General features: G+C 42.4%; 1 pseudogene; it reads left to right on the top strand.

Moving 5' to 3' along the window:
* The first annotated feature begins 12,120 nt into the window (after positions 1 to 12,120).
* Positions 12,121 to 12,251, top strand: LOC132518960 (U2 spliceosomal RNA; annotated as a pseudogene).
* Positions 12,252 to 16,277: the final 4,026 nt, after the last annotated feature.

The following is a 16,277-nucleotide window of genomic DNA, read 5'->3' as shown; positions in this document are numbered from 1 at the left end:
CTGAGCATCAGCTCTGTGCAAAAGCTCTGTGATGACTGAATGCAGCATACAGAAGTAACTGACAAGGATCTTGTTCTCAAACTGCTCCCGACTGAGCTAAGATCTTTACTTGGAGACCTCACTGCATCTCAGAAATTCTCTCAGACAGCATCATGGCTTGTTGCAACCCACGCTTCGCCCCATGACTTTTGCAAACGCCTTCTCTGTGTGCACCTGAGCCTGCTGCCATGACTGGGCACAAGCACCTCATGACTTTGGTAACTTTGTGGAAGAACTGAGGGAAGTGGAGGGGAGTGGCATCACGCACCACACGGTCTTCTGCCACGTTGGTGGCCCTCTACCTCATTCTCCACAAAGTCAGGGCTCTCCAAGAGATGACCTGTCTCACCGTGTGTATTCCTCTGTGAAGTATAAGCCCACCCTGCTTCTCTCACAGTGAGCACATCCCACAGACCAGTCTTCCTTCCTTGGTATCCCAGAAATATGGAGAATCAAGTTTTCTCTAACCTTTTATTCAAATAACTAAAGCGGGAAAGTGAGAGAAGCCGTAAGAGTATGCCTGGCCCCAGGCAGACAATTAATAAATATACTGAGTGAACACATTCGAAGAAGAGGGTTGAAAAAGGACTACAGGTGTTCAGGGGAGGGCAAGATCGCTCTCATAAAGAATTCAAAGAAGGAAGGCTTTTCTGCCAAAGCATGTGGTGGCACGAGAGCTGGCAATATTTCCTGTTACCTAGTCCTTTCCGACCCTCGTGTACATATGCTGCTTCTCTTTTCTTCCTTTGGGCTTCTGGCCAACTGTTCATGAAATACTAGGAGTTGAAGGGGATCTTGAAGGTCTGTACAGAGGACTCAGGAGTCATGAAATCCTAATGGGTCCAAGCAAAAAGAAGTTTTGGGGCTCATCTACCCCAACTCCTTTGGTTCACAAAGGAGTAAACAAACCTTTCCAATGTCATGCAGCATGTTCATGGGCCATGATGCACTCAACCTTCTTTCTTCTGTGGCAGAGAAAGCCAGACCTCTGACACGTTTCATTTGATCTGTAGAGTGCTTTTTTTCCCTCTTAATTTGAATGAGGGATGGACATTTTAAAACCATGAAATTTCACATAATAATCCAGAAAAAAATCAATGGTCTGCCAACACTTGGCTCACTCACATTCCTGACCAGCAGCTGTGGTTGGAGCTGGGTGGCTATGATGCCCTGTTTGCACAACCCCTTCGCTCCCAGTTATCTCACACCCAGCTGGGTTCCCTCATCTCCATCACGGTCATGGCTCCTGTAGGCTTTTAAACTGGTAAGCCCTGCTCTACAGCAAGCTTCCCGCCCTGGCCAAGCAAAAACTTTTAGCATGGCTAGCCTCAAGCAGCTCCCTATGTGATGTGATTCTAGAAGGAACAAGAAATTCAGTAATTCCTCTCTCCACCAAACACTAATAATAGAAGTAATAAAATGCAGGCAAACAAGCTTTTCCCTTTGTCTGGCACTGCCTGGAATTCCACTGTAGATTGGGTTAAGTGTTGTGATCCTCTACATCTTGGATTTGGAAGAGAAGTGATGAAGAAAGAAGTGGCCCCCAGCACACAACTCATCTATTTTAATATTTTGGCCGAGGGCCATTCTCGACTATAAGAACTCTCAGCCCCTCTCTGTATGTACATATATGCACACACGCACACAATACACAATACAACACACGGTCTCCTCTCTTGTTTTCTCCCTCTCACTCTCGAAATCAGCCACATACCTAAACTTGTTGAAATCTGATTCAATCAAAGACAAAACCAAAATTTCCCTTTAAAAAAGAAAATAAAATAATTTTCATAAAATGAAAACACAAAGCAAACAGACCTCTTCAAAGATGCAAATGTGATGGTTTCCTCCAGAGAATAAGAGCGAGTATGAACCAAAGGATCAGACTCTGGGAGTACAGGATACTGCATTTTACTTATGTGAGTGTGTGGACTTTGAGAGGCAGAAAGTATACGAACACATACACTTCTTGTATATGAACAGAAAGAAAGGGAGAAAACCTGTCATTTTAGCATGAATTATTTTATTGTGATACCATGCTAACAGCTGGGTAAGTACCAAAATACTAATGTCAAATTTTAACAGGTCTTCTTCCTTTCTCTTGTTCCCATTGTGAGCTCCAGGAAATGGAGAGAAAAATGTAATGAAGCATATTTCTTTTTAAGTGGCACGGAGCTGGCCTCTATGTGGATCCTGTTTTCTGGCATCATTTTAATTAGGAAAGGCGAGAATGTTTCCAATGTTCCCCCACTTCCCTTCCCTGTGTTTAAGTGAGGGTTTCACAGAGAACTGGCAACCAACACAATTTTGACAAAGTAAACTTCTTTCTCTTATAAGCATTCCTCCAATCCCCAGATAATACCCCTCATTCCTCCCACGTTAACTAACACACACAACTTTCTTCCTCCCACCCTCCTCCAGCCCACACTTCTCTCCAAAATGTACAACATAATTGTGAAGGCTAATTATCAAATAATGCTTAAGCCTTTGGGAGCAAGATAGGGGGTTCTAGAAATGTTTTTAAAAGTCCCCAGGCTACAATAGAAACGTGATTAACTGAAACAAAAATACCTGGTGAAAAGTTTCAAAACTAAAGTCAAATTAAAAAAATGTTTATATATATATATATATATATATATATATATATGCATGCATTACACACATGTATATGTAATATTTACTATATATTGTATCATATATAGTATGTATGTGTATATATATATGTGTGTATGTATATACATGTGTGTGTGTATATATATATATATATATATGTAATGCATTAGTTTTTTAATAGGTCGCAGAGATTCTCTGACATTCTAGGGCAAGTCCCTTAAAGAGAGAAATAATTAGATGCTGATGCATTCTTTTCCTGGGCTATCCACTAGGCTATCTACCATGGATTTCTGTCCACCCACTCCCTCCCCTGAGAGAGGACCCTCGGCTGGCTCTGGAGGGAGGGAGGAGAAGGCTGCCTCTAGTAAGAGGGAAAGGGAGAGCAATTCTGGACAATATAATTCTCTTCTTGGCCTAAACATGAGCACATAGGGCCTGACAGATGTAGTCTTTATCATGGAACAAAACAGGCTAATAGCAGTGTGCCGCACACACGAATACAGTAAGTCCCCTATATACAAACCTTCAAGTTGCGAACTTTCAAAGATGCAAGTGTGCGTTCGCACGTCCAATCATGTAAGTTAGTTCATGTGTCTGGTGTACATTGTCACCTGCGTGAGTCCTCTACAAGTGGTTGTGCTTTTGTGTACTTTACTGTACAGTACGGTAAAGAGTACAGTAGTACAGTACCTCTATTTCAAGCCCAGGATGTCTGGAAGCAAGCGTAAAAGCAGCGGTGATGTAGCTGGTCTGTACCACATTTTATGAAGTGCCATACTGTGCACTACACACCACAGCGAGCAGAGCCGGGTAGACCAGGAGGTTGGAGGTTGACAACAACTGGACTTCCTGCCCCCTCCACTCCAGGCACAGGCATAGGTTTTATATCTGCCTCCTCAGAGAGGAAGAAACAGTGGCCACGGATACAACTGTATGGGGGCCAAGGCCTCAGCTGTGATGTGTGGAGAAGTTAAAAATAACACCCTGCTGGTCACATTTCAACTGTCCTGGGACCCTGAGCCGTTACAGAGCAGAAGGGGCTGGTGCTGGAGGAGGAGGAAGGAAAGCATGCATAATAACTATGCATGGCCTATCATGCAAAGAGCTACAGGGCAGAAAGAAGGCTCCTCACTCTTTCTTCAGTAGAAACCACGCCCAGGATGCTGATTCTGCGCACGACAAGCCCTCCAGTGGGAAAGAGAGCCCATGCGTGAACCCTGGGTCAGGAAAGCAAGGAAGGTTCATTCTGAGATTCACTTCACAGAGGAGCATACCATGAGGATCAGCTCCTGACTCAACACTGGAGAAGGGGGTATCCACAATCTCCAGGGATTCACTTCTAATTGAAGAGCAAGTCCTATTGGCTGTCTTTATCTCATGCCCCATGGAGACTTCCTGCCTCATTCAAGGGACTCAGGCATGAATGGGGATTCTGAACAAGAGACAGTCAGAATGTATGGAGGATACTCTCCCCCCAAATTATTGGGCAAGGCCTGACTCAGCTATATTTGGGACTAATAACAGCTTTTAATTTGTACTCTTTCCTATGATGTGATGCCATGCCACCCAAATTAGATACAGTTATTACTAGGGTGTGATGTAGTATTCCAGAGTCCTTACAGCCATGGAAGAATCAGGGCACATCCTCTCAGATCAACTTTCCTTTTGGTGCAGGGAAGTAGGTTAGGGAGATTATTCTTCTTATTTAGTAAGCATAAATGTAAACTAGAAAATTCAAACATTTTAAAAATGTTAAGGTAAAACATGAGTCCTGCAGGCTTCCCAGAGACTATTCTGAGCTTCAGCCTTATCACTAACCTGGAAATGAGTTTACTTTTCTCTGTTATTAGGCATTCTTTTGTTCAAAAAGCTTACGCATATGGTAGGCTAAATAGTGGCCCCCTCCAAGATATCCATGTCCTAATCCCCAGACTCCATGAATCTTACCTTACATGGCTAAAGGGACTTTGCAGGTGTGATTAAGTCAAGGATCTTGAGATGGAGAGATTATCCTGGGTTATCTAGGTGGGCCTTACATGCAATCACAAGTGTCCCTATGAGAGGAACACAGAGGGAGACTTGGCTACAGAGAGGAGAGGATAATGTGATGACGGAGGCAGAGACTGGAGTGATACAAGTTGGAGATGGAAGAAAGGGCCACAGGCAAAGAAATACTGACGGCTAGAAGCTAAAAAGGGCAAGGAAGCAAATTCTGCCCCCAGAACGTAAGAAGAAACCCTGCCAACACTTGATTTTAACCCACCTTGATTTTAACCCAGTTTGGACTTCTGACCTCCAGAACTGTAAGAGAAAAAATTTGTATTGTTTTAAGCCACTAGATTTGTAATTAATTCATTCCAGCAGCAACAGGAAACTAATATAAAACTCCAGGTCATGTGGATCAGCAACTTCATACTATTAGAATGAATGATGTTACTTCAAACCACATAGAACATAGCATGCTGAGGGATATTTATCTTATCCCTTCTCCATTAAAAATTATTCTACTAAGCTACAAAACATATTTAGCTCAGACTGGCTTCCATGCATTTGTTCATATCATTTCCCCTGCCTTGAGAGCCACCCTCATTCTTCCTACTTTAGGTTCTATTGTGAAACAAATAAATGAAATCTCCTTAAATGTATACATTTGATGAAAGTGAGGTTTTGTGCTCCTAATAGGCCTTAATGATTGGAAAAACCAAAGAAAATATTTCTAATCCCATAAAGGTAGGAAGTTCTTAACTCCAGTGTCAGTCTCAGATTTTTAGACTGTATAATACAAGAAATATCAGGGTACCAAACTGTTTTTTCTGCTGGCCTGCTGTTGTACTGTAAATGCATACTGTTCATTGGAGACTATAGTTCAGTTTCTCCAGTGCCCCTTAATAAAATGAAAACAATATTAAAAAATTGTCACTCATTACACCAAATCATAAATCAGCTTTTAAAAAGACATACATTTGTCCAGACCTCTTATGCATTATCACAAAATCCAAACAATTGGAACTTACATTAAAAAGAGTAAACTGGAAGACAGGCAAAGAGGATCCAGTACACAACTAATAGGAGACCCTGAAGAAGAAAGCAAGGGAAAATAGGAATCACAAACCAAAAAAACCCAAGAACTGTAATTCAATAAAGTTATCCCAATATAAAAAATGATTTGAACTATTTATTAAAAGAACATAGCATATACTTGAGAATACTGACCCAGAATGACCAAAATCAAGATGTAGTCTAGAAAAATTATTGTATTTAAAAGAAAAGGGAAAAATCTGGATATCTAGGCAAAAGGAACATGTAAGAGAAATCAAACTAAATTTTCCTCTGATTTTTTTTTTTTGACAGCAAAGCTTTTTGCCAGAAGAAATTACAGTAATGTATTTAAAATATTCAAGGAGAGAAAATGTGAACTAAGGATTTTTTATCCAGGAAATCACAAACCGCTAATAACATGCAAAGACTCAAAGAATATTATTCCCATGAGCCCCTCCTAAGGAGTCTACTAAAGAACAAGTTTCAGACAGGTATTGCTGGTGAGTATTAGATATATAGTTACTTGTAGTTAAATGACTAAATGAGGGTTAAAAGGTAGAGACTCTAGTACATAATGGCTATATGATTTAAAATGCAAATATACTACAACTATAAAAATGGAGAGATGATTAGCATATGCAAAGAAATGTTTTATCTCCTTTCAGTGATAATAATGTCAGTGATAGTACAACTATTATTATTCTCAGAATGTTGTATATGTGAAGTAGGAAAAAGCAAATGCTAATAGTGAGGTATTCTAATTCTACCATCCTTTGCATCTTCAAGAATTTTCTGGTACAAGAAAGGAGCTACTAAGGCAAAATAGGAGATGTTAAGTAAACACCCTGTAAATATAAATCTGAATTAGAAATATCAGTACAAACTCATGAGGTATTTGTTTATTCCAGCTTTTTCCACTAAAAGGATTTAGAAACAAAATTGACCCAATAGCTGTAAACATCTCTAGCACTCATATTTGATCTTCAAATGACATATCCCATTGAGCTAAACCAGGATTTCTTGGATAAATGGCTAATTCCAGGTCTGCAGCGGGAAATATCCATGAGTTTGGAACATCTTGACATAAAGTTAGAAGGAAGTTGTCGAAAGCCACTGGGTCATGTCAAAAGAATTCAGGAAGCACCTTGAAGAGTTTCCCACTGGCCAAAGATTTGAGCTGTGCAGTAGATTGAAACTCATCAAATACATATAAATCCGTGAATTCATGACATATTTTTAAAGTAATAATTGGTTAACTTCGGAGAAAACAATGATCCAGCTGTTATCCTGAAAACTGGGTAAATAAAAGGAAATAATCATACCTTATCCTACCTATCCTACAAGAACTGTAGTACTATGTAACAAAATAGCAGATGAGAGAAAGTGTCCCTTTATACTTTTAAAATGTATCCCAGGTGATAAAAAGAAATTATAGAATTAAAATATTACTATTTTAAACTCCCAATGAGAATTACTGAATGCAGACATTGAGCACCTGCTTTAACTAACATCAAAAAACAGCATGAACCAGATACAAGACATAACACCACCTATAACCTTGTTAAAGGGCTCGAACCTGTATCACTTCAAGCCTCTTGATCCAGCTCCCAATTTGCAGGAAATACAGAAGACAGAGGAACACACTGAACTGCACCATGAGTGAGCAGTCAGCAAATCTGACTGTAAAAAACCTGACAAGTCAAATGGCCCAGATTTATCCACTGATAAATTGTAAGAAAAAGAAGAGGTGGAGGGGAAAACTATAGATTAAAAGAGACCTAAAAGGCAACTGACAAAGGATTAATCTCCAAAATACACAAACAGCTCATGCAGCTCAATATTAAAGAAACAAACAACCCAATCCAAAAATGGGCAGAAGACCTAAATAGACATTTCTCCGAAGAAGACATACAGATGGCCAAGAGGCATGTGAAAAGATGCTCAACATAACTAACTATTAGGGAAATGCAAATCAAAACTACAATGAGGTATCACCTCACACCGGTTAGAATGGGCATCTTCAGAAAATCTACAAACAACAAATGCTGGAGAGGGTGTGGAGAAAAGGGGACCCTCTTGCACTGTTGGTGGGAATGTAAATTGATACAGCCACTATGGAGAACAGCATGGAGGTTCCTTAAAAAACTAAAAATAGCATTACCATATGGCCCAGCAATCCCACTACTGGGTATATACCCTGAGAAAACCATAATTCAAAAAGACACATGTACTCCAATGTTCACTGCAGCATTATGTACAATAGCCAGGACATGGAAGCAACCTAAATGTGGATAAAGAAGGTGTGGCACATATATACAATGGAATATTACTCAGCCATAAAAAGGAATGAAATTGGGTCATTTGTAGAGATGTGGATGGACCTAGAGTCTGTCATACAGGGTGAAGTAAGTCAGAAAGAGAAAAACAAATATCATATATTAATGCATATATGTGGAATCTAGTAAAATGGTACAGATGAACCTATTTGCAGGACAGGAATAGAGATGCAGATGTAGAGAACGGACTCATGGACACAGGGGGAAAGAGGGGCTGCGATGAATTGGGAGACTTAGATTGACATATATACACTACCATGTGTAAAATAGATAGCTAGTGGGAACCTGCTGTAGTGCTCTGTGATGACCTAGATGGGTGGGATGCGGGGGGGAGGAGGGAGGCAGGTCCAAGAGGGAGGGGATATATGTATACATACAGCTGATTCACTTCACTGTACAGCATAAACTAACACAACATTGTAAAGTAATTATACTCCAATTAAAAAAGAAACATATGGGCAAGACTAAACTATAGGGTTTAGGGATGCACACTTGAGTGACAAAACCACAAATAAACGCAAGGACTAGATTACTATAAAAGTCAGGATAGTGCTTACCTCTGGAGATAGGGAGGAACTCTGTTGGGGTGAGGCACATGGAGGAGTTACAGGGCAGGCTGGCACTCTTATTTCTTAATTTGGGTGGTAGTTATAAGGGTATTCACTGTATAATAATTCACTAAGTCACACATTTCTTTGGGTTGGTTTTCTGTATCTGTGTTTAATTTTACAATATAAATTTTTTTTAAAAAAAGAGTTAACTGCAATGGTTTTGTTCTCTAGGTTAATTATTTGGTCTTGATAAATAAGAAACTCTCCCCGAAACAAGGGCTCCTTTGATTTCTCTGGGAACTAAGCCATAAGAACTAGTGTCCAGCCACGATCACTGAATTTAGCACACAGTAGAGCTCACTAAATTTTTGTTGCATGAATCTATGAATCAGTGAGTCAACAGATAATACAAACACTCCAAACTCTAAAACACTCTGCACACTTCTACTATTCAATAGATAACTCTTCCAGCTAGAAAAATCTTCAGGAGCTCTCATGACATGTAGGAAATGCTTATACTACTCAGCTTCACATTCCAGCCCCTTTTCCAGAAACCAGTCCTGATCAGTCTTTCCAATCTTACCACAGCTACTTATTCAAATGCTCCAGTCCACCCAAACAGGTCTACTTTTAGAATTCTATGTCCTACTTTTTTCCCATTTCCCCTGCTCCCATACCTTCTCTGGTAGCTTTCCCCAATACTAGTGGACACTTAGCCCTTGCTTGCATTGGTATTGTGAGAGAACATTTTACCTTTATTTGTTTTGAGTCTGCTAATATACTCTATATTTCTTAAGTCTGGAACAGTGACTAACACTTTTACAAAATTATTATAGAAAGCCTACCATGTTTTGTGCATAAGAGGCTCCCAACCAATATTTGTCAATTGGCTGGTTAAGTTGGCGGGTAGATGAATGGATGGATAGACAGAAGAATGGGTCAAATTATCATATACCTGAAAGCACTCAGTGGCTATTGACAGACCGAAGATATGTAAGTTTATATTCAATAAGGGCAGAATTACAAGGGTCTATTTGATCCTGGAAAAGATCCTGGCCAGAGGATCTCTGGTCAACTATGGGCAGTTATAGATGTTGAGTGTCTGGAGACTGAGATGCTGAAATGAAAAAAGTGAACACTGAGAATGAATGGAAGAAACTACAGATAAACTTCCTTTCACTCACAGCTTTGTCCACATCTGGATCTATCTGTGGTGGGGCACACATTTAAATACTGAAACTTCAAGCAAAAATTTCAAAAGTCCCACTGTATACACTTTTTAAAAAATCTCTATACAAAAATCATGGCAAGGGCTTCCCAGGTGGCACAGTGGTTGAGAGTCCGCCTGCCGATGCAGGGGACGCGGGTTCGTGCCCCGGTCCGGGAGGATCCCACATGCTGCGGAGCTGCTGGGCCCATGAGCCATGGCCGCTGAGCCTGCGCGTCCGGAGCCTGTGCTCCGCAACGGGAGAAGCCACAACAGTGAGAGGCCCGCGTACCGCAAAAAAAAAAAAAAAAAAAATCATGGCAAGTTTGGGGTTGTGCAGGACTACAGATTGGGTTGGTTGAGGGCTCATTTTGTCCTAAAATCTACGTATAAGCAAAATTAGAGTCCCAGCCCTTCGGTTATAAAGGTGACATCTGCATAAAGAAGGAAAGGGAAGGTCCCTGAAATGTGTCAGCTGTCCCAGAGAGCTCTGAACTGAAAGAAATCCCTGTTCTGGTCAGAACGCCAGGCTAGAGAGTGGCCTGGTGCCCAGGGTCTGCTTCTTCTGGTTCCCTCCTTCCAGCTAACCACAGGCCTGCCCTCCTTTTAAAGGAATGGTTCCAGGGAGAAATCTTCAAGGACTAGACAGATTGGAAAGGATAAATGAATGGGAGTCTGTAACCTGAGATGTCAGCAAATATAAATAAACAGACTTAGAGGTGAAAAGAATGGGAACCTCCAGAAGCTACAAACTTCTTTCCCCTCATGCTCAGGTATTTTCCCTTCAAGATAGCCTGGAGGGCTTCCCTGGTGGCGCAGTGGTTGAGAGCCTGCCTGCTGATGCAGGGGACGTGGGTTCATGCCCCGGTCCGGGAAGATCCCACATGCGGCGGAGCGGCTGGGCCCGTGAGCCATGGCCGCTGAGCCTGCGCGTCCGGAGCCTGTGCTCTGCAACAGGAGAGGCCACAGCAGTGAGAGGCCCGCGTACTGCAAAAAAAAAAAAAAAAAAAAAAAAAAAAGATAGCCTGGAAAGAAGAGAAAGGCTCTCACGTGGATTGGATGCCTTCTGTATCATGAGAACTGCTTTAATTGCTTCCATACATGTAATTTTAACCCTCCCCCTCAACTTGCAAGGAAAGGGTTATCTTCCCTGTTTTACTGATGATGAAACAAAGATTCAAAGAGATTAAGACTTGGCCAAGGCCACACACCTAGTAAGTGTCAAAACCAGGATTCAAACCTGTTTCTTTTTCCTCCAAAGCCCTGCCCCCTACACCACTAGCGGAAACAGAATCTTAGCATGTTTTAGCTGAAAGATGACCTCACCATCATGCCCATTTCACAGATGAAGAACCTGAGGTGAGTACGGAGAAGCAACTTGCCCAATGACCTACAATGACCCAGGCTTTCTCATTTCCAGACAGGAACTTGCAATCACTTGTATCCACCAGGGTCCTACAAGAATGGCACACTCAAGTAGGAGTATTAGAAGAGAGCATAATGAAAAGACTGTTAAAAGCAAGGACACATTTAAAGGAAGCCAACAAAGGCTGGTGATGCATTCCAGGTGCAGCAGCTGCAGGGGGGCCAGGACCACCTCTGTGCCTGAAGGGACAAGGCTAATGCCCCGAACCCAGAGAAACCCGTAGCTGAGCCTTAAGCTATAGTTCGAGAGCTCTGGACTTCAGAAGAGAAAGCCACTGCCAGTCTGCAGCCTGCCCTCTCTCTCTCCTCCGGCCTCTCATAAGGTGCCTCTCAGAAGCTGGACCATCCAGAAAGCCAGAAAATAGGGAATTCCCAGGCTGTGGCTTCCAGGGATCAGAGCAAGACGGACAAAAGAGGATAATGGACCTAGAGGGGGAAATGAAGACTTGTACACACTGCTACACAGGGATGCTTCTCTGCAACTCGGTTCTTGAGAAGAGTCCTTCCTCAGCAAGTCAAAGACAACAAAAACCATGTAAGTGTTCCCTCCTAGTCCATGTGGGGTCAGGAAGGCTCAGCACAGAGAACTATAGGGCAGCTAACAGCACAGAGGTGGATTTCTCACTGCCCGCTGCAGGGGTATTACCTTAATTTGGTCAACCTGTCTGTGATAAAGGGGAGAGAAGCCCTGCCCAAACCTCCTTGGGATCAAAGGCATGACCTTGGAATTCCTGGACTTTGGTACCTAGGTCAGTACTGGTGTTCACAGGGAGAGTTACTGGTGTTTCAGGTGGGTATTTGAGAATTAAAAATAGGAGAAGGTAGGGTTGGGACTGGCTGTGTGCAAGAGCATATGTGCTGTCTACCAGTGCTTGGAAGTCAGGGCCACTTTTAAAATAAAGATAATCTTATCACTTCTTGGCCTTTTGGCTAAGATCAAGTGTAGTATCTGTTCTTATCCACTGAAATAAAGGCAATCCCAAAATGAAGGCAGTTTAGGTGACTTGGAAAGGCACATTCCTCTTATCTATGCCATCCTTGCTTTAATACTACATCTCTCCCTCAACACACATGCACGTGCATACACACATATCAACACACACACACACACACACACACACACACACACACACACACACACACACACACACACACACACACACACACACACACACACCCCATGCCACATCAGGTCTCTCAAGCCCAAACCAGCCTTCCATCACCTCCTGAAGTTTCAACCCCAGCTTCCACTGAACCCCCCTCCTCACCCTGATTTGGTCATATTTCCTATTTAGTTTAAATCAACAGTCTGATTTTATCAACAATAATGCTTTATGGAGGTTTATTTCTTCAAACAGACTGTGCTCCTCTTTGCTATAAAGTTAATTTTATGTTCTTTGTTCACTTTCCTAATCTGCAAATTACCTCCTCCCGTTCCCTGATTACTTACTATTGGAAAAACAAGCCCCTTTTTGCCTCCAGTTTGAATATTCTCTGCCTTATCTTGATGGCCCTAATCTCTCTCCCCTGACTGGCCTCTCAAAGCAGCAGTAGGTAACCGGCGGGGCACAGCTGCGGGCCAGCACAAACCCCGCGCAGCAGCGAGCCGGCCAGGCCTTACTCCTCCACAGGCATTTTTTTCCCAATCCTTTTTCTCAAAGTGTGGGAAGAGGCTCAGTTGCAGCAGGGAGGATTAGAAATTCTGGGATCCACTCCATGCTCTCAGAAAGTCCTAGTGGGAAGACGGAGAACTTCCGACACTCAGAGAATCAAGGACAAATGCTTCAGAGGCTGACGTTTGGCTGATACTGCATGAAAAATGACCAGACTCTTTTGTTGGAAATGCCCGAAGGGGGAGGGGCTGCAAAAGGAAGAGCTCACTGGGAATGGAGGGAAAACAGAATCAGCTCTTACATGATCAGGATTTTTAAAGAGGATGGGGAAGAGATGACCTGGCTGTCAGAAATGTCAAAGAGAGTTAAGTGTGTTTGTAATTGCACAGAGGGAAGGGAGAAAGTGAAATGGGGAAGGACCAAGGAATTGACAAAAAATTAAAAAGACAGAGCTGGAAGGGATCTTAGCAAACCTCATGCTTTACGAATGAGAACACTGAGGTCCCAAGACCAGACCCCAAGTTCTAACAACAGGAAAAGAATGATGATATTGATGATAATAATAATGGCAAGTGATATTTGCTTACTGTTATTTATCAAACCAGTTCACCCTCTTACTGTTGTTTAGCACATGCCATGTTCATTTCCATCTCCGGGCTTCTAGGTTCCCAATAACAATAAAAGTTAATATTTATTATGCGGTGTGTGCCGGACACTGCCTAAAGGCTTTACATGTCTTATCACATTTAATCTTCCCAAAAAAATTCCAGGAGGTAAGTATAATTGTCATCCACATTTTACAAGTGGAAAGAAGTGAGACACACAGAGATTCATAACTTGGTGAAGGTGACAGGTAGGAAGATGGAGCCAGGATTCAACCAGGTCTGTCAATCTCCTGAGCCACATTCAAAAAATATTTGTGGAATGAATATATGACCCAAATTTGTATATTTTTCACACAAACCTCGCTCCAGCTTTAGTCCCAATGCTCTAATTTTCTGGGGGACATTGTACCTCTCCAGGCTTCCTGATTTCTGGGGCAAAGTCATCTTCTGATACCATAGGCTGGGCCAGAGATAGGGTAACTCTTTCCGTAAAGGGCTAAATAGGAAATATTTTAGGCTTTGCAGACCACATCCTTTCTCTGTCATGAGTTCTTCTTTGTTTTTTTTTAACAATCCTTTAAAAATGTAAAAAATCATTCTTAGCTTGAGAGCTCCCACTGACCCCTGCTCTAGGCCCCCAAACCTTGGAGTCACGCTTAAAATGTCCCTCTCCCACCACCTGTCCATCCAATCATAAAGGTTTTGGGGTTTGGGCTGCCTCTCAAAATACCCTTTACATTTTTTTCAGCACCACCCCCATCCCTAGTCCAGGCACCCACTATCTCATGCATGCTCTGGTCACCAAAATGGTCTCTCCTATTCCCCAAAGGAGTCATATGTCACTGCTGGATCTATTTTCACAAACAATGATTTGCACAGATCGTTCTCTTGCTAAAATACCTTCAAATCTAAGCCTCTTCATCATCAGAAAATCTACAAACAACAAATGCTGGAGAGGGTGTGGAGAAAAGGAAACCATCTTGCACTGTTGGTGGGAATGTAAATTGATACAGCCCCTATGGAGAACAGTATGGAGGTTCCTTAAAAAACTAAAAATAGAATTACCATATGACCCAGCAATCCCACTACTGGGCATATACCCAGAGAAAACCGTAATTCAAAAAGACACATGCACCCCAATGTTCATCGCAGCACTATTTACAATAGCCAGGTCATGGAAGCAACCTAAGTGTCCATCGACAGATGAATGGATAAAGAAGATGTGGTACATATATACAATGGAATATTACTCAGTCATAAAAAGGAATGAAATTGGGTCATTTGTAGAGATGTGGATGGAAATAGAGACTGTCATACAGAGTGAAGTAAGTCCGAAAGAGAAAAACAAATACCGTATATTAACGCATATATGTAGAACCTAGAAAAACGGTACAGATGAACCGGTTTGCAGGGCAGAAATAGAGACACAGATGTAGAGAACAAACGTATGGACACCAAGGGGGTAATTGGCAGGGTGGTGGTGGTGTTGGGATGAATTGGGAGATTGGGATTGACATATATACACTAATATGTATAAAATGGATTAATAAGAACCTGCTGTATAAGAAAATAAATTAAATAAAATTTTAAAAAAACTAAGCCCCTTACTCTTCATTCAAGGACTGATCCCCCCAAACACACACACACACACACACACACACACACACAGAGTTATCTGGTCTTTAAACCGTAATAAAAAGAACAGCTAACATTTAATGAGCATCTATATGATCTAGCCACTCTGCTAGCCCCACAGATTATCTCGTTTAAGATTCATCAGAACCCTATGAGATAGGTATAATTAGGAGCCCGATTTTACAGATGAGTAATTGAGGCTCAGAGAGGCTAAGAAATATATGCTAGTTTATACAGTAAAATGGTAAAACAAGGAACCAAATTGTGGTTATCAGACTCCAGGGTCCCTTCCCTTAACCTCCATCCTGTATTACCTTTAACATATCACCCCCTCTGCCCTTCCAGAGCCTCTGCACCAGTCCCAGCGAGAAACATCCTCCAAGGGACCATTGATTCAAGAGACAGCGAGCAGGTCACCCCGCAGGATACACATCTCAACTCTTGGCCTGCAAAGGGCAGCGACTGCCCTGGAAGAAAAGTTGGTGCCTCTGAACTTAGAGCACCATAAATTGAGCGGGGATACCTTAGGTGTGGAGAGTGGGTTTCATCTGATGTCCCCAGTAACAGGCTACCAGCCAACAAGTGGGCAACTCAGAGCAGCTGCATTTCAAAGCAGCAGACCAGGACAAGCTACTAACGTGTGGACACAACCACTCCACGACTTGCTTAAAAGTCACGCTGTGTCTCCTGGACCATGGCCGCAGGCCAAAATACACACATTCTGGTTTTTACGACCATAAGGTTAGCATTCTTTTACTGGTTCCTTCCCAGTTCCCTTGCTCTCCACCGTGCTGGGTTTTGCGCATTCCATCTCCTCGTTCCTTTTCTCCTTCCCAGCACTGCTCTCTGCCTCCCTTGCTTCCACCCTCCTGCTTCAAAGCTTGCTACCACTACCTGCTGCCTTGCTTTTCTGCAACCTCCCTGTCACAGTGGTTTTCCTCTCCTTTTGGGCCCTTGGTCAGGTTTTCTCTAATTACTAGGCTTCCTCTTCCTCTGTTTTCCTGTTTTCCTGACAGAACCTCCTTCCCCTGCTTTTTAAGTTTCCTGGCTTTAGTACCGACTTGAAAGCTCCACTCCGGCTTCCTGGTCTTCTCATTTCCTCCACTGATCCATCCTCTCTCCTCCACTGGCTCCCCTGCATGGCCCTTTCCTTTCTTTCTGGACACCTGGTCCTACGTGTCCCTCTCTCACCCCCCCCATCCCCTTCACCCTTC

The sequence above is a fragment of the Lagenorhynchus albirostris genome, chromosome 3 (genome assembly GCF_949774975.1).
Source record: "Lagenorhynchus albirostris chromosome 3, mLagAlb1.1, whole genome shotgun sequence".
Lineage (NCBI taxonomy): Eukaryota > Metazoa > Chordata > Mammalia > Artiodactyla > Delphinidae > Lagenorhynchus > Lagenorhynchus albirostris.
The sequence above is the reverse complement of the archived record's forward strand: the minus strand, read 5'-3'. Positions and strand labels throughout refer to the sequence as shown.